The sequence below is a fragment of the Antechinus flavipes genome, chromosome 3 (genome assembly GCF_016432865.1).
Source record: "Antechinus flavipes isolate AdamAnt ecotype Samford, QLD, Australia chromosome 3, AdamAnt_v2, whole genome shotgun sequence".
NCBI lineage: Eukaryota > Metazoa > Chordata > Mammalia > Dasyuromorphia > Dasyuridae > Antechinus > Antechinus flavipes.
This window is the reverse complement of record NC_067400.1, coordinates 405,274,890-405,302,181: the sequence shown is the minus strand read 5'-3', so window position 1 is coordinate 405,302,181 and position 27,292 is coordinate 405,274,890.

Here is a 27,292-nt window from a genome sequence, read left to right as displayed (position 1 = left end):
TCTTGTTGAGGACCAGTCTGAAGTGTGTAGTCTCTTTTGACTCATGGGTGTGTCTTTTTGCTTTGCTCAGTCAGTTTTGAAGAGCGAAGAGTGTTTCTTCCTGAAAACAGGAGTTTAGAATCAGAGAGCAAATAAGTATAGGGCAAAAAGTCATCAAGTACAAGTCTAGAGAGCAAGGCTTACTTTGTATATCTCCACCTTGCTCTTCTTGGCCAAGACCAAAATAATGAAGATGAAAACTATTTGAATAGCTTAATGCTCAAAGGTCATAGAGAAGCATTTTGTAATGAACTAGATTGTACTCAAAATTAAAGGCTCTCCATAGTAATAAGGACTTGAGGCTGTGATATCATGAGGAAAAAATATGCTACCTTACTTCACAATCCTATTCTTTTTTTCTCATTAACAAGACCAAGTCTAAGATTCCTGATGCCAATTTTGGATTTCAAAGCTGCTACCATTTTCCCTTTATTTTTCTATGTGGAAAAACTTATAGAGATTCTTTTATTCTACCCTCTTCTTGATCTCCAATGACAGTACACCAACTTAGGTATTTAGAAGAGATTTACTATCTGAAGAGCTACAGGAAAAAAAAATGCAATGATAGTGGCAGGATTGAAATAACAAAGGAAGAGGTTAATATTTAACAGTTTACAAAAGTTTGTTTTAATCTTGGTCTTCTACTAGTTTTAGGATATTTGCCTATTCTTTTTTTTTTCTCTATCATTTCTAAATGTTTCTTATTCTGGGCCTAATCCTAATTTAATGAACATTAAGGTGACTGGCCAGATTCGCTCTTTTTAGTTCTCTAGAATTTAATTTTCCAGTTCTTAATCTGAGAAATGGATGCCTAGACAACAATTTTTCTCAAACAGTTCCTATAGCATAGTATCTTGAGATCCATTTCCTTAGCTCCTGTCCATGGACTAAGAAAGATCATCATGTCTTCTTTTTCCAATCCCACTATTCCATTTCCCAGAAAAAAATGACTATATTTTTCCATCTACTGTTTAATGGTACTTCTGCTCAGCTTTTGTTTACAGAACTTTTAATCTTCAAGGATAAAGTCACTTAAATTTTATTTTTTTGGTGGGGAGGAGTAAGACAAATTATTATCTTTTTTTTTTCTTATTTTGAATTCATTAAATGGTAGTGCTAAGCTGTTTTATTTGAAAATACATGGCTCACAGCCCAGTAGAAATAAAAAAAAGTGTCCTAAAAATGCTTCCCATATGTGAGAGGGTGACCTTTAGAAGTTAGTGTTATATATTGGCCAAAGCTTAGCTTTGTTGTCTCAAAGCTCTGCATACATTTCTGCTTAGTTGTCATTCTTTGGAATATTGGCCAAGAAGTAATTTATTTTAATTTATCAAGAAAGAGAAGTAAAGTGGGGCTTAGGATTCTGGCCATTTTTGTTGATATTATGTCAACTCTCTATATAAATGTTTTTTTGACTCTTAGCTTAGTTGTAGGATATCTTAGTTATAGGTACCTAACTCCACTTCCTTGATTGTAGCTCCAATCGATACAGTTAATATTGTGTTTTCCTTCTAAAGATTTTATGAAGATGGTAGATGTAGAATTGTTAACCCCATTTTATAGATGAGGAAAGTGAGATACTAAAAGGTAAAGGATGCATCTACAGTTACTCATCTAGTAAGCAGCAGATTCAGAATTTGAACCCAAATCTTTAGACTCCAAACACAGAACTCTTTCCAGTATTCCATGCTGACAAATGAAGTAGTCACGTATTAGATGCAGATAGCTTTCATCTGGCACACTGCCAGTCTTTGGTGCTTTGCAATTTTGGGTTCTTATGTCCTAAGTTGTCAAGCTTTCCAATTTCTCTGGGGCACTAAAGTGCACGCATTTATTTCTTGGAGATTTTAACCTAAGATTCAGCTCATTTTCTTATCTTTAAATCCCTCCTGCAACAGTACAGGGTGCCTCCAGCTGAAAACTAAATCAGACTTCCTCTGAAAATAAAGAGAGGGATTCCCAAAGGTGTCTGTTCTAATAAAGGCAGTAATGCACCTAATTAGCAATTTTCTTTGCGGAAATGAAGTCAGTGGCAGGGTTAGTGGCCTCCTTTCTGATTTAACATGGATTATATCTACAATAAACCAAAGAGAAAACCAGAATAAACTGCTTCTACTTTGTTTTCTGACAGCAACTGACTCACACTGAATTGTTCATTCTCTAAATAACAACTCACTTTTAAGCAGCTCTTTAGAGCTTAAACAGAGCATGTGCTCACAGCAACCTGAGCTATAACTAGGATAAGGCATATAATGCTTTGTCCCACGGTGTTGATATTTGGTTCAGGGCATCTCTATTCCACACAATCAGATTGTCCTTTGTGCCATTATTATCACAACCCACTCACTCTCATATCTTACTTAATTATATTGTGCTCTATCATATCTTCCTTCCTTCCCCCCCCCCCCCCTCCAACTGGAAGGTGAAAGAATTACCAGTTATGACTGATGAGTAGTCATGCCTTTCTTTTTTACCTTCTATTTTATAATAAAGGAAGCAGCGACTTCTTTTTTTTTTTTAAATATTTTTTCCCCAATTGTATGTAAAAACAATTTTTACCGTTCATTAAAAAAAATAAGTTTCAGATTCTTTTCCTTCTTCCCTTCCCTTCCCTCTCTCTGGGACAGTGAACAATTTGAAACAGGTTATAATGTGTAATCATGCAAAATATATTTCCATATTAGTCATGTTGTAAAAGAAAATACAGACCCTCTCCCAAAATAAAGTAAAGAAAGGGAAAAATAGTACGCTATCATCAGCATTCAGTCTCCATCAGCTCTTTCTCTGGAGGTGGATAGCATTTTCATCATGGGTACTGCAAAATTATCTTGGATCATTGTATTGTTAAGAATAGCTAAGTCATTCACAGTTTTTAATTGTACAATATTGTTGCTATTCTGTACAATGTTTTGGTTCTGCTCATTTCAATTGAAGCAAAGACTTTTAGAATAAATTATATACAATCACTCAATTATTGAGGCTTGAACCCAGGTTTTATGAAACCAAATATATTGTACTGTGGAAGAACCCAGACTGGATGCCTCATTTAGATATTTACTTGTATTAACCACATATAATGAAAAGTTACCATGGAACTATATGAAAATGTGTATAAAACATGCATACATAATTTACAGAAATACTTTAGAAGTTTATTTGCAAAACTGTATATTTAAAGTTTGAAAGATTCATTGTACAGTGGTAACATTTATTAAGATTTTCTTTGAAAATCAATTTGATGGGAGTATTGTTTTTTATTTTGATTATTAAAGAATATGTTCTGTTTTTGGAAACTTCTATCCATGATACAGTAGTTCCTATGGAAGAGAAAGTAGGGAGGCAAAATGCTGAACTTGTAGTTAAGAACTCTCCTCACTCTAATACAGAGTAGCTATGTAACCAGGGGAAATTCACTTGTCCTCATCCTTAGTTTTCTCATCTGTAAGATGGGGACTAACAGTAGTTTTGTGAGGATAGTGCTTCATAAATTTTAAAAGGCTATGCTATGGTCATAGTAAAATGCTCACAAAATTCTAAATTGATAAATTTTTACAACAAAGCAAATATAATGTTAAGATACCACTACACACCCCAGCCTTCTTAAACTGTGGTTATGATACCATATAGGATTTCATAACTGAATGTGATGATCATGAAATTATGATTTATTATCAGTAAATGTTTGATTTGTATACTTAGTTTATTTATCCATATATCTGGAGTTACACCAAAATTTCTTGGCTGAAAAGGAGTTGTGAATGGAAAAAGTTTAAAAAGTCTTTCTGCAGAAGACTTTTGAAGTGTTAGTATATATAGATTAAGGCTTTCTTCAAGTTTTCTCTGTTTTATGTGGCGATAAGCAATGCTTAGCATTTAGAGGGCTAGTTATTAAAAAAAATTCTAAAAAAGCTCATTTGCTGGGGTCATGTGTTCTTAAGAAAAATATATTAATAGGATTAATGTGCTGGTTCAGAATTTCCTCTTTGTTAAGTTTCTAAATTCAACTCAATAAGTATTTATTGAAAACCTACTATATATCAAACCCTACCTTAGGCGTGTGGCACCAAAGGCAAAAACAAAATGGATGCTGCCCTCAGGAAGCTTATATTCTTTGGATTCACATCACATCACACGGATTAATGAATTCAAGAGAAGTAAAGAATGATCAAAATATTTTGATGAAGTTAAAAAGAAAGAATACAAACAAATGTTGGGGGCAGGAAGGTCTTCTGTATGAAGTAGCACTGAGCTGTGTTTGGAAGAAAGGTGATTGTGAAGATGGAGAGCATCTTAGAAATAAGGACAGTATATTCATGGACAAAGAGATGAGATATTAGATATTACCTTTCAGAAATGCAGGAAAAAGTTGTTTAGTTAGAACATACAGTATATATGAAGGCTAGTAGAATGGGATCAATTGGGAAGGTCAGAGAGGAGGTATGTTATAAATGATTTTAAATGTCATATACAATTATTTCTTTTATCCTCACTTCACTATTTACTGATATTTTCCAGAAACCCTCCTAAAACAAATGATAGGAAAATTCACTGACAGACCTCTTAACTATTTTCAATAACTGAATATGACCTTTGGGCAAGTACTATAGTGGAGACCAATGGAAAGAACAATATAATCTATTTTCTTTGAAAGATGATATAGAATTCCATGGACTAATTATGTATGCATTGCCTTCAAATTGTATACTTAAACAGAAGAAAACCAAGGAATATACAAAGAGCTGGGAAAATTCTAGCTCAGAGGAAGGGAAAAAAAGAGTAAGATGAAGGAAAAAACACTCTTTAGATATCAAAATAAACTTTAAATATAGCTTGGTTTTTGAGAGATTAAATCGGTTTGGCAATATTCATTGACAAGAACATTTGTCCTAGATCGTCATCTCTGGTTATATACTGCTTACAATATTTTACAGCTAACACAAAAGCTGGAATCTTTTGAAAGATAGTTGATTTTTTTTAGCAACAAGATATGTTACTTTAGTACTTCATAATAGAATAGAAAAATGATTCAGGTTTTGAAGATGAAAAGGATGCTGGGTAAAGAAAAAAAAAGATTTTTTACAGATAAACCATAACCTCACAGATAAAGCAAAGCTTCACAAGAAGCTATTACCTTGTGATGAGTAATGTGTATTCCCAATGGAGTGCTACAAAATAGTTGATGAGCTTCCATGGTATCATAAACCACAAAATCAAAGTTCAAATCATTTGCTTGAACTTGTAATTGAATTTTCCCAGATGTGATTTAACATAGCAAAAGGAAAAAGGATAAAAAGTTTCAACCAGAAGAGATGAGGAATATTAGTCTTGTTAAAGAGATGGAGGGGAATACAATTTTCAGAATTTTTAAAATAGATAGGGCTTTATCCTCAAATTAATAGTGACACAGTCTATTAGAATATGGTGGCATGTTGGATAGTGTACTGGTTTTGGTGTTAGGAAGACATCTTTCTGAGTTCAACTGTGAACTCTCACACTCAAGACAATTACTGACTATAGAAGCCTGATCAAGTCACTTAATCTTATCTCAGTTTTCTCTTTGGTAAGAAGAGTTGGAGAAGGAAATCGTAAAAGACATTAGTATCTTTGCCAAGAAAACCCCATGTAGGGACATGAAGAGTCAGACAATTGAAAAATAATGCGGTAGAACATAATCTAATCTTCAAAACAGAACAAATTAGCAGGGATCATAGGGCCACAGCTCTGGAGCTATAAAGAAAACTTAGAGACTATTTGGTCTAGTCACCTTATTTTACACATATGATTTGGAAGGACATAAGGAAAGAAGAAAGGAAAAGGGTAAAGAAGGAAACAAGCATTTATTAAGTAGAATTAAGTAGAATGTAGTAGTAGAAGAATGGGATCAATTGGGAAGGTCAGGGTGCTAAGTGCTGGGAATATATACAATCAGCTTTGCTATAACAATTGTTACACAAACATAAATTTGTTTCCATGAGATTAATATATCAGGAAACACTTTGAGCATAGCATGAATTTTGCGTTTACTTAAATGAATTTTTCTCAATTTGTACCATGGTGCATCAAAGTGCTAAACTTAAAAGATGAAGTGGAAGGGGATGCTGCAATCACATGGTGGAGACTGTGGGTAGGGGAGAAATCTGGATCCTACTGGGGGAAATTACACAGTACTCACCTTCTTCAAATCTGTATGTGGCAAGAGCTATTGGGGTGGGGAGATGGCATTTTAACACTGAGGGAAAGGGGAAGTGAGAAGTGAGTACTTGGAAAGTTCCTAAATGTAGAAGAGAAGGCAGGAGATCTCTTGGGCAGCCTATGCCTCTGCTCCCCTACCCTGAAAAGTTAAGCTAATTCGACCTGACTCCTTTGACTTCTGTCCCTTCTGAGTCACCACCTAGAGGAAAAAAACCTAGTTGGAGATAATTGTGGTCTATCATCTTGATGGGACAAAGAAGGCTGCCACTAGTTGAAATTCCTGATCATGGAAGGATTCTACCTTTGGCCCTTGTGGGACTGTGAATGGCGTTGTGGATTTTCAGTGGCTCTGATCCCATGGTGGGGATTCCTTACTTTCCCCAGAGAGGGAATGATTATACAGCAAAGTAAGTATCTGAGGTGACATTTGAATTCACATCTTCACTCTCTTGTCTCAGTGCTTTAGTCACTGAGCCTTAAACACACACACACATATTATATTGTTCAATCATAACCAATTTCATGATCTCTTTTGGGGTTCTGATTTTATAAATGAGGAAATTGAAGCGAACAAGGTTAAGTGATTTGACTTGTATCACACAACTAATAAGTGTCCAAGGCCAGATTTACACTTAGGAAGAGCAGCTTTCCTGATTGTATCCCTGGCACTCTATCCACCATCCTAACTGGGTGTCCAATATCAAGCTCCAGCTAGAAATTTATAAAATGACTATAGGCGTGTTTGAATTCCCAGAGGGATTTTTCCATTATAGGGGTAAGTGAAGTGTGGTTCTTGCCTGAGTCATTGTGGTATAAAAATAAAATTGTCTTTACTTTTTCCAGGATAAGGCAGTTTGGTGGATGGGGAAAGTGCTGGGTTGCTTTTTAAGTCTGTCTTAGTTTAAATCTTGCTTCAGACAACTGTTAGCTGAGTGATCCTATGCAAATCACTTAACCTTTATATGCCTCAAGTTACTCTTTAAGATATACCAGTGATGTTGTATTGGGGAAGTAGATCCTATACCCATGTACTGTTAGGACATAAAATCACTGGATAGAATCAGATCAGATCATCTATTGAACTTAATGAAGCTTCTAACACTCTTAAAATCATGAATTTAAGCCGATATGAAGAAGCTCTGTTCATGTTAATTATTCTAGGGTTTTTACTGAGGTTATTTAGTTTTATTAGTAGAGTCAACTGAATTACTTCCTTCTTAGAGAGCAAAGAATCAGAAAGGATTTGACTTTAAAATATCCAGCAGATGGCATGGTTTGCCTTATTTAGACTTCTCTGAAGACATGTATTAAAGACATTGAGGCAATCATTTTGTTGAAAAAGACAATAAGAAACACCATCACATCTTTTAAAATTTTATTTATTTATTTATATCTTTTTAGCAAGATAGAGGGATTTATCTGGACTCAGATTTCATCAGAGCAGGAACTCCCAGTGTAGAATTATTCCCTTCACCAGTGGAAAAGTCTTTCACACATGTAGATTGCCTACTTATCTGTAACATCAGGTCTTTAATTGTAGTTTAACTATTAAGACCCTTAGTCATCTAAGTAATATTTGTCAAAGGCAAAATTTGAATCCAATTCTTGATTTCTAAGCAGATCTTCTATCTATTATGTGTCACTTTTGTATGAACAAAATTAAAGGCTATGTTTTTAAGTTTTCATTAAATATGAAGGAAAAAAGTTTTCCTAATTTGGGGAATAAGACATCGGATACATAATTAATTTAAACATTAATTTGATCCTTAGTTGTTTTATAAACTTTAAAAACATTTCTTAGAGGAAGATAACATGTGCAGGGACAAAATCTGTGACATTAATGTGACTTAGTAAACTCACTTAAACTTTGGATTTTAGGTTGGCTACTTACACAATGAGTTTGGACCAGATGACTGCTAAGGTCATTTTCAGATTAAATACATTATAATTCTGTAGCTACTGTTCTCTTAGTTTTCATTTCTAGTAAAGAAAACTTTGCTTTGCTTTTATATTCCTTATTGTGTGGGAGTTAAGTGTCTAGTATCTTGTTTTCAGTAGTTTTTGAATTTCTTGTCATCTTATTTTAGTTTGAAAAGAGTCCTGAATATTCAAATATTAATTAATATTTTAACTTGGGCAACTAACTCTAGAAGGCTTAAAGTAGAAGGTTTAAAGGGACTTAAAGTAGAAATTTATTTATAGAATCAGAGCAGCTATTAGGCTATCCATTGTATCTCTTCCTGTCAATAGAAGATTGTTCCCCATAGGCGATAACTGATAACATTATAGAATTTTGAGATGTGATAGAGCATTATTGTTCCTTAGGGATCACAATTACTAACCAAGGAGTAATAACTTTTCCTCTAAGCCTGAAACAATCCATAAATGTTTCATTAAATCCTTTAAAAAATTGTATTTGTTAATTCTTCACCCAATTTTTGATTCCTAACTGCTCCATTGAGGCAGATAAATTGTTTCTAGGAGATCTGGAAAAAGTATTATTATATATAATTTAATATCTGGGTGCATATAGATTTAGTAAGCCTCCACTCAGAACTATTAACATTTTTTCCCTAAAATTGGATTATTATTTTATAAACTAGACTCAGCAGATAAGTTCTACCTTAATCATTCCTTTTCCAAGCATATTAAGACTAATTCTCAGTTAGCTTGAGGCAGGAGGTATAGTGGGAAAAGAATCAATTGCATTTGCTATAAATATCAATCAATTCAAAGACATTTATTGAAGCACCTGTCTATTCAGTGCACTTGAGTAGGTGAGACTGAGTTTAAAAGAAAAAAGAAGATGCTGGTGAGGTTCTGTGGAGGAAGGATTGTTGATAGAACTAGAGAAAGCATGTCAATTTTTTCTTCACCGCAGTCAAAATTGCTACAAACCTACACATGTACGTGAAATGGGACTCTTGAAATCTGTTGTGCCATAAAACCAAACAAAAGAAAAGTTTTTTCCCCCCCACAATAAAAGAAAAGGCAGTTAGAATTACTGGAAAAGTCTGAACATTTTTATAAAGATAAGAAATTTTATGGTTTTTCAATCTCAACCAATGACTAATGAGGTGTTGCTAAATAGAGGTTCTTTGAGAACCTGCTTTACTGAATAGATAATAGAATTCGTAGGTTAAACATCAGTTTTTCTTTTCTTTTCTTTCTTTTATTATTATTATTATTTTTTTTAGCATTCATTGCTATTAATTTTCTGCTACCACACTCAAGAAAAGCAGTTTTTCTGTCATAGATTCCAATCCAGAAAATATAGCCTTTCCTCCTTTATTTCTCTTTGGTATCCTTCTTCTTTATTCAGTTTAATTTGAGTTTAATCATTTAGGAAGGATGAAGAAATATCAAGATGTAGATAATTAAAAAATAGATATCTAAGATAACATAACTTTATTATTTAAACTATCTTAGCACAGTTAACAAAATCATCAAGTTTTTATAGATGCCTCTTTTTTTTTTTTTTACCATAAAGCAGATTAAAAAAAAAACAAGTATTTAGCCTCTATCCTATAAAAACATTCTTACTTTCTTGTTGTGCCCCATTTTTTAGTTTCAAGTTGAACCTTTTGTCTCTGAAGTATTATGAACTCGTTTCTGGTTACTGCTTCTGCAGTTAGAAAAAAAATAATGATTCCTTCTCTAGGTTGATTCTTTCTCTATTTGAAGAGATTCCTTTCTGAATTTACTTTTTGCTTATAAACCTTTTCTAAATGGCTCTCTGATCAGCTTTATTGTCAACTTTGTTTCTGGCTACTAATGGAAGTCTTGCGATTTGGATCAAGTCATCTCTTGCTTCTGTTTATCAAAAAGCACATATATATGTATGTATGTATGCATGTGTATGTATGAATGTGTCAATCAAAGCCATGTGTAAATATGTATCTAAAATACCTCCAAAATTGTACTCCCATCCCCCTGGCTTAGATAGTCTACTTGCAATCTAATCTCTACTGTAGTATCTAGGGTTATCCTATCCCTTTGTGTGCGCTCCCTTGAAAACTACTTTGGGTCTCAAGATACAGTAAGGTTTGCAACCTCTCAAAACCACAGCTCACAACCCCTTATCAATATGTTTGATTATCCTATTTAGCAAGAACACAAAAATATTCAATGAAGTAGTATAGGAAGAAATGTGGAAATAGAAATATTTCCCCCATAAAACTGAGGAACATTTTACAAATACATTCAACATCCCTGGGAAGAGTGAACACTCATAGATATTACACAGCTAACAGAGATTGGACATAAATCAAGGAAACATCTTGTTTTGCACATGAATTGGATTTAAATGAGACAGAGTCATCAACCTCATTTTTTCTTTCAGAGTCATTGAAGTTCAAGGACAGGATAAAAGTCCAGATGACTCCTGGGAGGTATCTTCAATAATCTTGCCATCTTCAATGCCAAACTCTCCATAATACCTGCTTCAGCTGCCTTGAGGGCTGTTGGAACAAGTTATTCTCATCTGCCTATTCTGCTAGGGGAAGTCTTCATGTGTTTGAGGTAGATATCCCCTAATTCAACAGGTTTGAGGTCTTTCCATTATGCTCAGCCTGATTTAGACTCTCTGTTGAGACAGATTTACTGGGATGTGACTGCTGTGCCTTTTACAGTTTCTTGAAGCCACAGGTGAGAGCTGAATAACTATAATAGACACTAGATCACTAAAGGTGAATGAAAAGCCTTGAAAAGGGGCTGGTAAGACCTCATACCAAAGGCCTCACATTATTTTTTTCTTGAACACTCCATACACATACAGAACATCTAAAATTGTTCCACTGATAGACCTTGCCTCTGGATGGATTGGTACCTGCATGGTTATTCTGAATGGGATAACAAAAGAGTTGGGAGTAGCTTTTTTTTTTATTAGCTGTATTGTGGGAATTTCTTGTTTCTTTTAAATTGATCTGACTGAGTTAACCCCTTTCTTTTTCCAATAATTTCTAAGAGTGAAGAAGATCTAGTTCATCTGTAGCAGGGATATCATGCAGTAGTCTGGATAGGAGAGTTGGAGGGACAAAGTGGTCCTAAGAAATGGCCTTGAGATTTCCTCTATTCTTTTTACTTCTAGGTTCAATAGGAGAATCCTAGATCTGGGAGCTTCAGTCACTGAGTCTTTGCAACCCAGGATTCCAGGTTGGAGTTATAGTTGCTTGAGTAGGGAAGTCTTAGAAAGTCAGGGTTCTGGAACATAAGTTCAAAAGGGACTTTGTATTTGCAAAATGGTGGGGTTAATTTTATTTTGGTATTGATTTCATTTGTGAATCCAATATCCCTCCCCTCCCCAGAGACAAAAGGAAGCTTATGCTTCCAGATTTTGGAAAAAATATGTTTGTTCTTACTGTACTTTTGAAATAAATATCTCTTTTGAAAAATTAATTTTATTGTTAATTCATTAAGTAGAATTGAGTTGCTTGGGATCCCTAAAATTTGGGGAACACTATGCCTGGGTTTAAGTTATTGGAAAAGACTAGGGATATTCTAACTCTATTAATAGTACTGAACTCTAGGGGGAAAAGGTGAAATACAACACACCTGGTCTTCAAGTATTGGGGGCCAGAGAAACCAACTGTTAAACATTGAAAGGGAACATGTGTAGCCAGGATACAGGCTTTTAACCCTTTAGGGAATATATATGACAAATGGCAAAGTCACATGTACCTCTAATGCTTCAGGATTTCCAATGTTTTCTGATGATATTCTCTTATTGGTTTCCCTGAATCTTCATCTATATTATATTGTTTAGTATCTCTACTGCTCTAGTCCCACCCCTCTTTTTGTTTTTGCCCTTTAATGAGTTTTAGCAGAGGTGATAACTCTTCCTTAAAAGAATTTTTTTTTTTTTTGCTCTCTTTTTGCTTAAGGTCCAGAACCTAAGCGTAACCTTATTTAAGAAGTGAGAGGCCCTTTATAAGTCTCATTATCCCATTAGAGACAAGTAGCTTCTTTATTTAAGAGTGTAAGAATCTTGGCCTCCGGGAGCCAAGTTCTTTTGGAGTGTAAGACAGCAAAAGTGATAAATAAAATCCACATGTATTTAGTCTGTTTTTAATTTCTTTCTTCCTGCTCAACATCTCTGTGCTAAGCCTCTTGGAATAAGTTCATTTTTGTCATTCTAATTTCTGATTGCTAACATATATTCTTCAAATAATTTCAGGGATGGACATTCAACAAACTGCAAAGGGTTTTTGGTTCTCAAGTCCTGCAATTTTCTTCTACTTCCTGAGATCCTTTACATCTTCCATTCAAATGGAGGGGAAGGGGAAAACAAGGACAAAAATAAGTAAGTGGATTCTCCTATTTCCATAATTCTTTCCAAATTCTTGATTTTATTGTGTATGTGTTGGAAGTGGAAGTGGAGTGAAGGAGTCAAAAGATTGAGTGATAGGGAACTATCTAGTGTAATGGATGCTAGTCTACAAACTCATTTACACTGATTTAGAAAATGTACCAGAAAATCCTGATGGGTAAATCCACAAAAAATCATAGTGAGTCATTTGTCTAGCCCAGGTCAAAAAAGGATCCACAGAGGGAGGATTACAAACATATTACAGATGTAGTCCAGAGAATTCCTTGCAAAGCATTAGAGGGCTAAGACCTATGCTGGGGCTCTGGGAGTGGGGGGGGGGGGAAGAAGCAAAGAAATATTTTTGTCCCTCACTGCCCATTTCCAAGTTATAGATTCAAGGTGGACTAAAAAGAATACCTGCCAAGGGGAATGGTGGTCCCAGGTAGGGAGGCCTTGAACTGTATGTGGAGAAAGGAGGAAATTCAGAAACCAATAGCAGTACCAGCACTAGGAATCCCAAACCAAAGAAGAATCTATAATTCTGCCAGAAAGAATAACTTTCTGGGAAAAACTGAGTATAATGCTACAGGGGAAAACTAGATCTTTAATAAAGCAAAGGATTTCCAAGCTGATGAGAAGACCATAAGTTTTGGGGAAACTTTGAAGTTCAAACTCAAGAATTACATGAAACCTCTAAAGGTAAACACAAATGAACAGTGATAAAAGACTAAGCAATAATAAACTGTTTACATTCAAATATGAGGAGATGATGCATGTGTTCAAGGTAGGAAGTCCAATTAGACAAAGCTTGAGAATATTTCTGCTGCATCTTGATGATTTTAAGAAAAAATATAACAAAAAGGGAAGAGGAATACACAAGTGTGGGGAATTAGGAAAGGAAAGGAGAAGGTTAAAGAAAAATATCTCATAATTGGAAAGTAGAAGAAGGAAATGAGGCAGAGGGTAGATTAAGGGAGGGATTGCTTCTAAATAAAAACAAAGTCTAAGGAAATACAAAAATATGCATGTCTTTTTCAGGGGGCAAAAGACAGGAATCTGAGAAGGTGTTCATAATTTGAGGAAGAGATGAATAGTTGTAGCATATAAACATGATGGAATACTATTTGTAGAACTCTTAATGTTATGACCAACAAAGATTTCAGAGGACTAATGATGAAAATGTTAGGTACTTCCTGATAAAGAGGTAAAGGAATCAGAAAACAAAAAAGAACTATTTTTTTTAGAACATGATCAATGTAAAAATCTGTTTTGCTTGATTATACATGTTTATAATAAGGTTTTTTTTTGTTTTGTTTTGTTTTGCTTTCTCAGTGTGAGACAAAGGGAAGAAAGAGAGAGGGAGAGAGAACTTATTTCTGAAGGTAAAAGAAAATTTAATGAAAATGTATATGTGTGGTTTGCAACAAACTTCCTGGACTTTGAGCTGCCTCATTTTACAAGTAATTTTGTAACAAAACCTTAAAAAAGTAGACAAATTTCAGCTCTATCCTTTCCTATCCTCCTCCATGTAAATTTATGCAATTAAAAATTGATTGATATAAATTATTGTAATTTTAAAAAATATGCATTTTAAAATCATATAAATCTAAATTACTCTGATTTTTTAATGTCATATTATAAGTAGCTAGTAGCATAGTAGATAGAATACTGTATTTAGAGTCAGGAAGGCCTGAGTTTACAGCTTTATGTACTTACCAGTTGATGAACTTGGGCAAGTCACTTATCCCTCTCCTCAATTTCCTCAGCTACAAATAAGATATAATAGCACTATTTCCTAGGCTGTGAGGATCAAATTAAATAATATTTGTAAAAAGTACTTAGTTCAGTTCTTGGCCCATAGTAAACACTGTATAAATACTTATTTCTCTTTACATCTTCTCCCTGACAAACAATTCATTATAGAAACAAAATATATAGAAAAAATATATAGAAACAAAAAATTATAGAAAAAAATATAGAAAAAAACAAAATATAGAAGAAAGACAAGCAGATGAGCTTTAAATATCACATAATAAAGGAAAATCTCTTCTGCCTCCCTGGAATAATAATACTGAGAAACTCTGAAGCCCAGAATTAAAAAAGCACTGAATGTTGATCTAGCCAAAGTATGGTGGATTTTAACTTGGTTGATTTTTGTCAAATTTATGCAAAGTGTTTTTTCTTAATTACTTAAAAAAGTAAAGTCTATTGTTAATAAATAATAAATTAATGATTTGTTATTATTAATTTAATTTATAAAAATTTATTTATTTTAAAAATTATGTCTCCCTCCCTCTCTCTAGACCTTGTACTAGAGAAGGCCACAGTTTGATACAGATATACATACATGCAAAACCAAACTATGCATATTTTTATTTATCAGCTCTTCCTTTGGAGGTATAAGTGGACAGCATTTTCTTTCAACAGTCATTTGTAGTTGGTTTGAATATTTATAATAGTTAGACTAGTCATTCACAGATGCTTTTCAAATAATATTGCTGTTACTATATACAATATTCTCTTGGTTTTGCTTATTTCATTCTTCATTGTTTCACACAATTCTTTCCATATTTTTCTCAACTCAACCATCTTATTTCTTACAGCAAAACAGAATTTCATCAAATTACATACCACAGCTTGATAACTTAATTAATTTTAAATAATGAATTCTTCATATGTAAAATGGAAAAAATAATAAAATTCCCCCCACCACCCATAAAGCTGTGAGGATAAAATAACATAATAATTATAAAGTACTTAGTACAGTATTGGATTATAATAAGTGCTATATATATATATATATGTAAGCTAGCCATTGTGCTGCTAACTGCCTCAAAGAATAATTTTTATTTGCAAAATGCTTTAAAACCTTTATTTTTTTAAAGTTTTGTTTTTATTGAAGAAGAAAGGTGGTTTGTGTCAAGTGCTTTTGACTTTTAAAAGTATAATTACTGTACTCATTTTATTTGCCATCTGTAAAGTCATATTGATTTTAAGTCACTCAAAGGTATGGGAATACTTAGGAGTTATGGAATTAGCAAATAGTCTGTATCCAATAAAATTAAGCATACTATTGAGAGTTTCCTACTGTTGTTTGTTCAGAAATTTTCATTTCTACTTCGTTTCTTTTTAGTTTGTTCACAAAATACTTTCAGAAAATTTATCTCATTTTGCTCTCACTTTAACGATTATAAAGGTTATAACAACTTGCATTTGTATAGCACTTTTGGAGGTATTGTAAGGCAAATTTGACAGATGGATAAATTGAAGATTAGAGAAATTAAATGACTTGCTGAAGGAAATACACTTCATAGGTTGCAGGGCTAATAAGTATCCATATGTCATTAGTCCAAGACAAGACTTACTCCTTCCTTTTTGTTGTTCATTGGTTCCCTCCAGGACCTGCCTACTATTAGTTTTTGAAAGTTTTCATTTTCTTAAAAAAAAAACCAAAAGTGAAACCACGAGAAAAATCTAATATAATTTTAGAAAGTTCTTGTTATTTCAAATGTTTCTTTTCTTTCTTTTCTTCTTTCTCATCTGTGTCTGTATGTGTTACTAGCAAATTCAGACTCAATGACACATTGCTTGGCATATGGCAGATCAATACAGTACTCAAATGAAAAGCTGTGAACACTTTTTTTTTTTTTTTTCACAAGACTCCTTGCTTTTTCAATGGCTCGGCAGGCAGCAATTTATTGTAGCACTTGCCTTTGAGATCTTAAAACAGGTGAGCATCAGCCCTGAGCAAGAGGGTAAAGTTAACAAGAGGCTATGTGGTGTTATGGGACTGTCAATAAAGGTGGCAAGGTTATAAGAGGTAATATACAGGGATGGCGTGATGTTTCAAAGATCTTGGCGTTCTTTCTCTGGACTTCTGACAATATTGGTAAGTGAAAGATATCCTGCCATTCTACTTATGCTTTAACTTCATTTCTTATTAACTAAGAGTCTTGCTAGATACTTCCTATTTGTGAAGGGAGTCAAGGTTGTAAGCGATAATATACCAAGATGGTGTGATGTTTCAAAGGTCTTGGTACTCTTTCTCTAGACTTCTGACAATGTTAGTAAGTGAAAGAATCTTGTCAGTGTGGCTCACATCTCCAATTTCATTTTTCATTAACTAAGACCCTTGCTAGATACCTCCTCTTATGGAGAGCACTGTGGCCTTTGTGGGGGAAGTCATATTTATTTGTGCAGTGGAGCCATTGTGGATGTAGATCTATCTTCACCTGTAAAAGCAGCCATCAATCATTTTGATTGCCTGGATCTCAAACTTACTCAACAGCATTACCCGAGCATTTGTACTTTTTAAAATGATGGAACTTTATGAACTGGCAATTTGTTTTTGTTTTTTAAATTTACTGTGCATTCCATTTTTCTCTTATCATCCAGGGCAAGGAATCCATAGCAATTTGCCATTCTCTACAAGCTGAAGAGAGGTATATTTAGGTGGGCAAAATTTCAGCTTAGGTTAGACCACTTTAACAAGGCTGGATTTTGCAGTGTTATTTCTCACTCCAAACTACTTGCCATGGCAGTTTAATAACCTAAAATAAAAAGACACCTTTTTCTTTCCTCTCTATGTTGATATATAGCCTTCAAATAGGGGTCCACACCATGAAATAGGACCTGAGTGGTATAATGAATATGAGAAAGGTCTTCCTTAACCTTTGTAGGAAGGCTTGTGAAACATCTTTGAAGATGATCTTGTAGATTAGGCATTTAGAATGGCATTATGGGGAGTTTCTGTTGCAGAATGTAAGTTTCTGAGGTCAGGAGATATTCTTTATTTCATTTTTGTTTCCATGAGTGACAGTTTGTCATTGTGGATAGCCATCCAGAGCCCAGCTCAAGTGCTGCTCAAGTTGGCAGATAACCTTTGGTAGGTCACTTAACCTGACAAGGGCCTAGACAATTCTCTGATAATTGCAGAGAAAATGCTGACTTGCTTTGGTAGAAGCAACATCCCCATTTGGGAATTCCTTATATCAGTAAAAATTGTAGGTCTAGCCCTTATTATATATCCTTATTCACAGCAGCTAGTCTACTTACATAGGGTGGGTATTTATTAAATTCTAATTGGATTAGTGTATTTCTTTCTTTCTTCATTGGAAAATTCAAGTACTGTTATGAATATGCCATGTGTACAAAAGCTGGAGGCCAAAATAAGGAATGGGAGTACTTAATACGAGGAAGCTGCCATCTACTCTAGAAATAGATCATAGAGATGGAAGAGACTCTGGAGGCCATCTAGCTTAAGCTCTTTATTTTATTTTACCAAAAATGGCACTGAGACCTGTTGGAATCTTTACAAAGTGTTAACTCATTAGAGTTGATAGAGACAATAATTATCTAATTTAGCATGGTCCAGTATGATTGATCTGATCTTACAAGGAGATGTTATGGGCCAGAACTTGAAACAAGGTACTAAGTGGAACTGATAGAAACAATGCTTGTGTTCACACCTTTAGAGAGCTCATATAAGCAAGAAGCTCTCAGGGCCAGACACAGAGCACTCTGGGAGATACAGAAGCCCACAAGCCCACTCTCAGAAGTGGAGTCAGATTCATTCCAACTTTTATCTTGGTGCTGGCTGGAGACATTCGGAGTTGAACTAGAGGCAAAAAACTAGCAACTAGAGCTCTCGGAACCAAGGAAAGCTGAGGCCTCGAAGAAAGCTACCCGGGGCCTAGGGAAGGAGAAAATAAACATTTGGATTTTATCAGCTGGCTGCATTTGGAGTGATTATTACTTTGAACCGAAATTAAGGCTTCCTCCAGAAAATCTCCCCAAGAAACCTGCTCCCAGAGAACCATCATTTATATTATATTAAAGAAGAGAACACCACAGAGACCCAGTGAAATTAAGTGACTTGTGCCAGGAAAAGTAATAAGTTTCAGATGTGGAATTTGAACCCAAACCCTGTGGCTCCAGATTTAATAACCATTGTACAGTAAAGGAATGGGTAGCCACAAATTCTATTCCAATTTAGCACAAGCAAACATTGTCTATTTTACTGCCATGCTTCAGCTTCTTTCTCATACTGGAAATTTCCTCAATGACTATGGCCTTTTTTTCATTGGTGAGTTCTTTCTAGAATCTTCCATTTTGTGGAATGACACAGGACAGCCAATGTTCATTCTTTTTCTGACTCTTAATACTTTAATATCATACATCCATGATGCTATTTTCCACTCTCTCCTTTCTCCAATTAGAATATAAACTTATTGAGGGCAATGATCACTCTTTTTGCTTGTATTTGTCTCTCCATTGCATAGTATGGTGCCTGGCAGATAGTGTTTAATAAATGTTTGTTGATTTATTGAAAGAATGAATGAATAAAACATCACTTTGTGAATGAATGAATAAATCATTAGAGAGACAATTAGAAAAGCCCAAGAATTCCTGCTTTCAAAGATCTCATGTTCTAATACTTGAAATGCAATATATGTGGAAGGTTTAAGTTACAAGTTATATGTGAAAGTCCCATGATCCTCCAAGTGCAATGGCAAAACAGCTGGTAAAGCTTTCTCTTATTCTTGACTACAAGGTACAGAGCCAAGTGCTAGGTATTGAGGGGGATGCAAAATTTAGATTAAACATTATTAATAGCACTAACTATGGACCTCATGTACATATGTTCTATTTTTCATTTTCCTTGCAAGCTTGGAATAATCACTGACAGAAATTTGTCTTTATCAAAGGAATGTATCTGATCTACTTCTAAATGCAAGCTAAAAAAAATAGCCACTAACTAAAAAGGTTTATTTTATAATGTCATTCACTTTTAGCTGATCTTTCAGAATCAATTAATTCAGAATCAATTGATTAAAGAACATTATAGAATTGCATTAAATTATTATTTTCTTGTTTTGTTATTGACTTGTTGCAGTTGTATCTGACTCTTTGTGATTCCGATTTTGGGGATTTTCTCTACAGAGATAAGGAAAGGGAGGCAAATAGGATTAAGTGATTTGCACAGGATCATATAACAAGTAAGTAATTGAAACCAGATTTGAACTCAGGAAGATGAGACTTCCTGACTCCAGTTCTAGCACTCTATCTACTATGCATTATAACTGCACTTTAAAAATTTTTCTTTTCTCTTTGAATTAAAAAAAAATAATAAAGTCACTGGAGTTAAGGTGCATTCTGATGGGGTTTTTGTTACAGATGGATCAGTTAAGAAATAATTCCTTGGGGAATGAAGGAGTCTACCAAATTCCTTTTATGACACAGACATGGTACTGATACCTAAACCAGATAGGTTGAAAACAGAGAAAGAAAATTATAGACCAATCTACCTAATGAATATTGATGCTAAAATCTTAAATAAGATATTAGCAAAAAGACTACAGAAAATCATCCGTAGGATAATACAGCATGATTAAGTAGGATTTATACCAGGATGTAGGGCTGGTTCAATATTAGGAAAACTATTAGCATAACTGACCATATTAATAACCAAATTAACAAAAACTATATGATCATCTCAATAGATGCAGATAAAATCTAACATCCATTCCTATGAAAAACACTTGAGAGTATAGGAATAAATGGACTTTTCCTTAAAATAATCAGTAGCATCTATTTAATCATCAGTAAGCATCATATGTAATGGGGATAAACAGGAACCATTTCCAATAAGATTAGGAGTGAAACAAGGTTGCCCACCATCACCATTACTATTCAATATTGTATTAGAAATGCTTAACTTTGGCAATAAGAATTGAGAAAGAGATTAAAGGAATTAGAGCAGGTAATGAGGAAACCAAATTATCACTTTTTGCTGATGATATGATGGTATACTTAGAGAAACCCAGAGATTCTACTAAAAAGCTATTAGAACTAATCTACACCTTTAGCAAAGTTGCAGGATACAAAATAAACCCACATAAGTCATCATCATTCTCATATATCACTAATAAAACCCAACAGTTAGAGTTACAAAGAGAAATTCCATTTAAAGTAACTACTGTTAGTATAAAATACTTAAGAATCTATCTGCCAAGGAAAATCAGAAACTTTATGAGCAAAACTACAAAACACTTTCCACACAAATTAAGTCTGATCTAACCAATTGGAAAAAATATTAAATGCTCTTGGATAGGGTGAGAAAATATAATAAAGATGATAATGCTACCTAAACTAATCTATTTATTTAGCACTATACCAATCAGACTACCAAAAAACTATATTAATGACCTAGAAAAATAACAACAAAGTTCATATGGAAAAGCAAAAGGTCAAGAATTTCAAGGGAACTAATGAAAAAAAAAATCAAATGAAGGTGGCCTACCTGTACCAGATCTAAAATTATATTATAAAGCAGCAGTTATCAAAACCATTTGGTACTGGCTAAGAAATAGACTAATTGATCAGTGGAATAGGTTAAGTTCACAGGACAAAACAGTCAATAACTTTAATAATCTAGTATTTGACAAACCCAAAGACCCCAGCTTTTGGGATAAGAACTCATTGTTTGACAAAAGCTGCTGGGAAAATTGGAAATTAGTATGGCAGAAACTAGGCATTGACCCACACTTAATACCGTATGCCAAGATAAAGTCAAAATGGGTTAATGACTTAGGCTAAAGAATGAGATTATAAATATGTTAGAAGAACATAGGATAGTTTACCTCTCAGACTTGTGGAAGAGGAAGGAATTTATGACCAAAGAAGAACTAGAGATCATTACTGATCACAAAATAGAAAATTGTGATTACATCAAATTGAAAAGTTTTTGTACACACAAAGCTAATGCAGACAAGATTAGAAGGGAAGCAATAAACTGGGAAAACATTTTTACAGTTAAAGATTCTATAAAAGTCTCATTTCCAAAATATATAGAGAATTGACTCTAATTTATAAGAAATCAAGACATTCTCCAATTGATAAATGGTCAAACGATATTAACAGATAATTCTCAGATGAAGAAATGGAAACAAAAATATGCTCCAAATCATTATTAATCAGAGAAATGCAAATTAAGACAACTCTGAGATACTACTACACACCTGTCAGATTGGCTAGAATGACAGGGAAAGATAATGCAGAATGTTGGAGGGGATGTGGGAAAACAGGGACACTGATACATTGTTGGTGGAATTGTGAACACATCCAGCCATTCTGGAGAGCAATTTGGAACTATGCTCAAAAAGTTATCAAACTGTGCATACCCTTGATCCAGCAGTGTTACTACTAGGCTTATATCACAAAGAGATTTTAAAGAAGGGAAAGGGACCTGCATGTGCAAGAATGTTTGTGGCAGCCCTCTTTGTAGTGGCCAGAAACTGGAAACTGAGTGGATGTCCATCAATTGGAGAATGGCTGAATAAATTGTGGTATATGAATATTATGGAATATTATTGTTCTTTAAGAAATAACCAGCAGGATGATTTCAGAAAGACCTGCAGAGATGTACATGAACTGATGCTGAGTGAAATGAGCAGGACCAGGAGATCATTATATACTTCAAAAACAATACTATATGATGATCAATTCTGATGGACGTGGCCTTCTTCAACAATGAGATGAACCAAATCAGTTCCAATATAGTAGTAATGAATTGAACCAGCTACACCCCGTGAAAGAACTCTGGGAGATGACTATGAATCACTGCATAGAATTCCCAATCCCTCTATTTTTGTCCACCTGCATTTTTGATTTCCTTCACAGATTAATTGTACACTATTTCAAAGTCCTATTCTTTTTGTACAGCAAAATAACTATATGGATATGTGTACATATATTGTATTTAACTTACACTTTAACATATTTAACATGTATTGGTCAACCTGTTATCTGGGGGAGAAGGTGGGAGGAAGGAGGGGAAAAATTGGAAAAAAGGTTTTGCAATTGTCAATGCTGAAAAATTACCCATGCATAGATCTTGTAAATAAAAAGCTACAATAAAAAAAAATAAAATTAAAAAAAAAAAAAAGAAATAATCCCTTGGAAGTGAAGTAGGTGGAATTTTTTTTTTCCCAACTGGACCAACCAATAACTAATATTCTGTGTCTTTGGGCAAGTCCATTTTTGTGTTTAAAACCTTCTGAAAATCCAGTATGTGAAGTGCCAGAATGTATGTATATTTTGGGCCTTGACTGTCAGGACTTTGGCTTTTTAAATATCTCAGCTTTCTTGTTTTTTGAATTGTCAAAATAAGGTTTGTCACCTCTCCTTTAAGGATTTAAGAAAGATTTATGAGCTAAAAAAAGTAGAACTAAGATGTATTTAGGGTGAAAGAAGGTAAATAAATAAATGCCAAGAGTTTTGGTAGCATTTCTTACTATATAAAGGGATTTCGTTCTACCTCTTTTCACTGTATTAGCTAATAATGAAAATGCTATTATTCATGCTTCATGTATTTTAAATAAATTCCAACTTACTTTCTTATATTATCTTTTAAAAACACAGAAACTATATCTAATTCTGGTAGACTGCAGGAAAATTTCAGGAATCTGTGAGAACACACAGAAAGTATTAAATCAGTGGGAAATGGTAATGCAATGGATTCAAGAATAAGTAATCCAATTTGGAATATATATATATATATATATATATATATATATGTATATACATATACATATATATATGTACATCTATCGGATGTGAATGGATTATTATAAATAATTATGTAACAAAAATCTAGTAAAGTTTATTTTCATGTATGAATTAATTTTTTTGAATGATCAAATGAAAGAGTATATAAAATGAAATATCAATTTCAAATATTAAAGCATTATTTTAATGTTAGCTATTATTATTCTAATGAATAACTGAATATGTAAATAACTTCATTCTACAAATATTTATTAAATGTGTTCTACAAATAAGGCACCTGGGACTGGGGAATATAATAATGTAGTCATCATTTCTTTCATCAAATTTATAATATAGTAATGAAAATAGCTTACTTAATATAAAATTTTAACAATTTTAGATACAGATGATGAAGTGCTTAGAAGACATGACTTTGATTCAAGAAGACCTGAGCTCAAATCATATCTCAGTCATTTAGGCAATTTATATACAATCTGTTTATCTGTGTTTCTTCATACGTAAATGAGGAAAATAATTGTACCTACCTCCCAGGGGTTTATTTTTTTGTGGGATCAAATGTAAAATGTGTTATTTTGTAGGAATCTTTATCCCTTCTTTTTTTTTTCTTCAAAAATTTTAATAATATTTTATTAAAAATAAATATATAGTTTTCAATATTTTTTGTGTTTGAATTTTGTGTTTGAAATTTTTTTCCTTCTTCCCTTATCTTCTCCCTTTCCAAGACAGCAATCTATTTATCACTTCTTTTAAATTTGTTCTCGTTCCTGATCCCCACAGAAACTCTCCTTTATAATAAGTTATGTATAATTAAGCAAATCAAATCAATTTATTGGCTATGTCTGGAAATGTTTGTGTCCTGTACTTCTCTACCTCTCTATCAAGAGGCAAGCAGCTTGTTTGCTCTCCAGTCTTCTGAAATCATGATTGATCACTGTGTTGATCAAAATTGTTTTATTGTTTTGTTTTATAGTACCATGGTCACCAAGTAAATTATTATCCTGGGTTTGTTCATTTCAATCCATGTTGTTTCATAGAAATTGTTTTTGAATCTTCTTATCTATTTCTGATGATACAATGACATTAAATTTGCATACCTCAATTTATTCACTCATTCCCTAATTGATGGAAACCATTTTTTAAAAATTGTGCAACAGAGGTGTTTTTTTCCTCTCTCTTTTCTCCCTCCCCTCTTTCCTCTTTCTCTCTCTTCCCCCATCTTTCTTGTCTATGTTTGAATGCTTCTTAAATCATTATTCTAACTTAAGATTTAAAAAAAAAATTGGTGGGTGAGGCTCATAGAAGCTCCTCCCTCTTTCCCTATCCCCCTCTTCTCCTGTCTCTGTTTCTATCTCCCTCCTTCCCTACCCCCCTCTTTTTCCTGTCTCTCTCTCTGTCTCTGTTTCCTATCTCTCTCTGTCTCTCATAAATTATATATGTATACATACATATACATGTACACACATATACATACACACACACTATATATATATATATATATATATATATATATATTATATATATATATATATGCCCCCCAAAGTGACTAAAATGTACATTCACTTTAACCTAGTGATATCTCTACTAGGCTGAAAAAAAGTAAAGACAGATTGTTATGTTTTGTACATGCAGACCTTTTCCCTTTGTCTTTTGACCTTTTTGGGTAATGCTATCATCAAGACAAGGAATATATCCATTTTAGTTGAATAGTTCCAAATTGTTTTTCCTGAGTACTTGAATGAACTCAGAGCTCCTCCAAGGGTATATTAGTGTACCTGTCCTACCATAGCCCCTTTATTACCCTCCTTCCTTTTTTTTTTTTTTTTTACTTTCTTCTTACCTCTCCCTCTCACCTCTACCATAGTTCATTCACTAAAACTTATTAAGTATATATAATATTTAGTTAATAAATTAACTATGTTAACTAAATTATTAAGTATATATTATGTAAACCACTGAATCATATATTTAGGGGAACCTGAAGTCATTTAAATCAACTTGCAGAGATATTAAATAGCAAGGATAAGATAGAAACTTGAGAATATTGATAATGTATACAGAATTCTTTACAAAAGAATGTATTGGCAAGTGTTTAACAGCTAGCTCTCCAAAAACATGACTTTTTAAAGCTTAATCTGCATCAGTGACATTTTCTAGATTACTTTTCTAAGTCTACACAATCAACAAAACAATAAGTTAAGTTCTGATTTGTTGAGTTTGCTTATTTCTGAGGTACACATAACCATACTAAAAATTTAATAATCAACTTTCATGAGCTTGTATGAGATGGTTTCAGCATATCCTTGAGTATACTGTACTGATCTGCATTATATTAAGCAATGGAAAAGATTATTGTAAAGATTAAGATGTGGTCTTTGTCCTTTTACAATTTATAATCTAGAAGAAAGAGTTTAGGATTTATTTGTAAGGATCCCTTTTTTTATTCCTTCCTTTTCATAACACTGATGTTTACGACATGTGCAAAAATAAGCTTACATCTAGAATTTGCAGGGGTCATTGGGATTTTTTGACTAAGTAGAGTAAGAAAAATTAATTTTTGTTAGTCTATATTATTCACAATTTTCCAAAGCAAACTTGGGCATCACAAATGTCCACAGAAGGCAGAATCTCCACTTCTAAAGTTTGATTTCAAACAAAACTTTATTGATCCCACACACAATCTGCTAGTTTGTAAACTGCCATATGTACCTGCAAGCCCTTGGGAAAGCATTAACAACAATACACTGAAATAGGGAAAAAAACATTCTGTTTTTTAGTTTGTTTCTGCCATATGGTTTAGTGACCTTGATGGTTCTGGGACTTGGACACTCTAAAGCAGTTTGGAACCTCTGTGAGCTGCAACTATCAATTTTTTTGGAGCTCAAGTCAGAATAATGATTTGAGAAGTATTCAGATATAAACAAAAAGAACTCACCATTTAAGTTCATTGGAAACAAAGGTTTTTAAACAAAGTCAGTCTGGAACTGGAGATGAATGGAGATGGCTTGGAGGCAGTGTTGTCCACTAAGAAGGAAGGGGCGGTGGTATTAACATAAGATTATGTTCTTATGTTCAATGTCCCCCTTGCATGGGGAGGCCTGGGACCAGAGAAAGGAATGAACATAAGGGATTTAGGTGGCCAATTATATGTAGAAATGGGCAAGAGATCATCTAAGATTTCCATATTACTGAATACCAGATGGGAGATTAAAAGGTGAATGTTATTCCAGAGTAGTTGAGATAGCCAAAGAAGTATAGTTCACTCTGCTTGGAAGGGAGGAATACCACTGGAGATTCAGTCGGGAGGGAATTCACACTCAGGAAGACATTCCTAGGCTTTATATATTATTTCTATGTCTAGTAATGCATATCTAACAATGAAATAGGCACTAAAATGTGCTTTTTTGTTAACAGAGATATTGGAATAGATCATATATATGGAGTCTATTTAGGATTCCACTTAAATTTGCATGATTACTGCTTCCTATGCATGGCATGGTATCTTTGCTTTTCAACTTTTTCAAGTCATTTGTAATTTAGGAACATAAGATAATACATTTAGAGGTGGAAAGGAACTTAAAGGTGATATAATACAGTTCTTTTATTTTATCATTTAGAAGAAAGAATCCTAAACAGGTCAAATGATTCATTTATGGTCACAGAGAGGTATACAACAGAGCCAGGATTTTTTCTACCATCTTTCCACTGTACTGCTTTGACTCCCAATATACTTATCTATGTACATTTTTCCTCCAATAGAGTGCAAGCTCATTGAAGATAAGGACTTTTTCAGTTTTGTCTTTGTATTCCCAGTATCTGGCAAATTGACATTTCATAAATGCATATCAAATTCAGCTAAATATTTGTTGAAGTTGGCTCTCTGAAAATGGACTGTTTGAGGTCTGTCTTCTGTGAAGGAAATTCACTCAAGTTATGTTTTAGCTAATATTCTCTTTTCTCTATCACCCTCTTATCTTCTATTTTCTCTCTCCCATCAACTTTAATTATAAATACTTCTGAAGACTATCATTATTTTGAAGTGCCAGCTAAAATAAAATTCAGGTGCCTGTATGTGATTATAAAGAGCATGCTTGTACATTTGCATTACTGCACTTGTCTTTCATGTATCACAGATTAATTCAAAGAATCACATTATACAATATCAGATTATAGCTCCAAATGGTATTT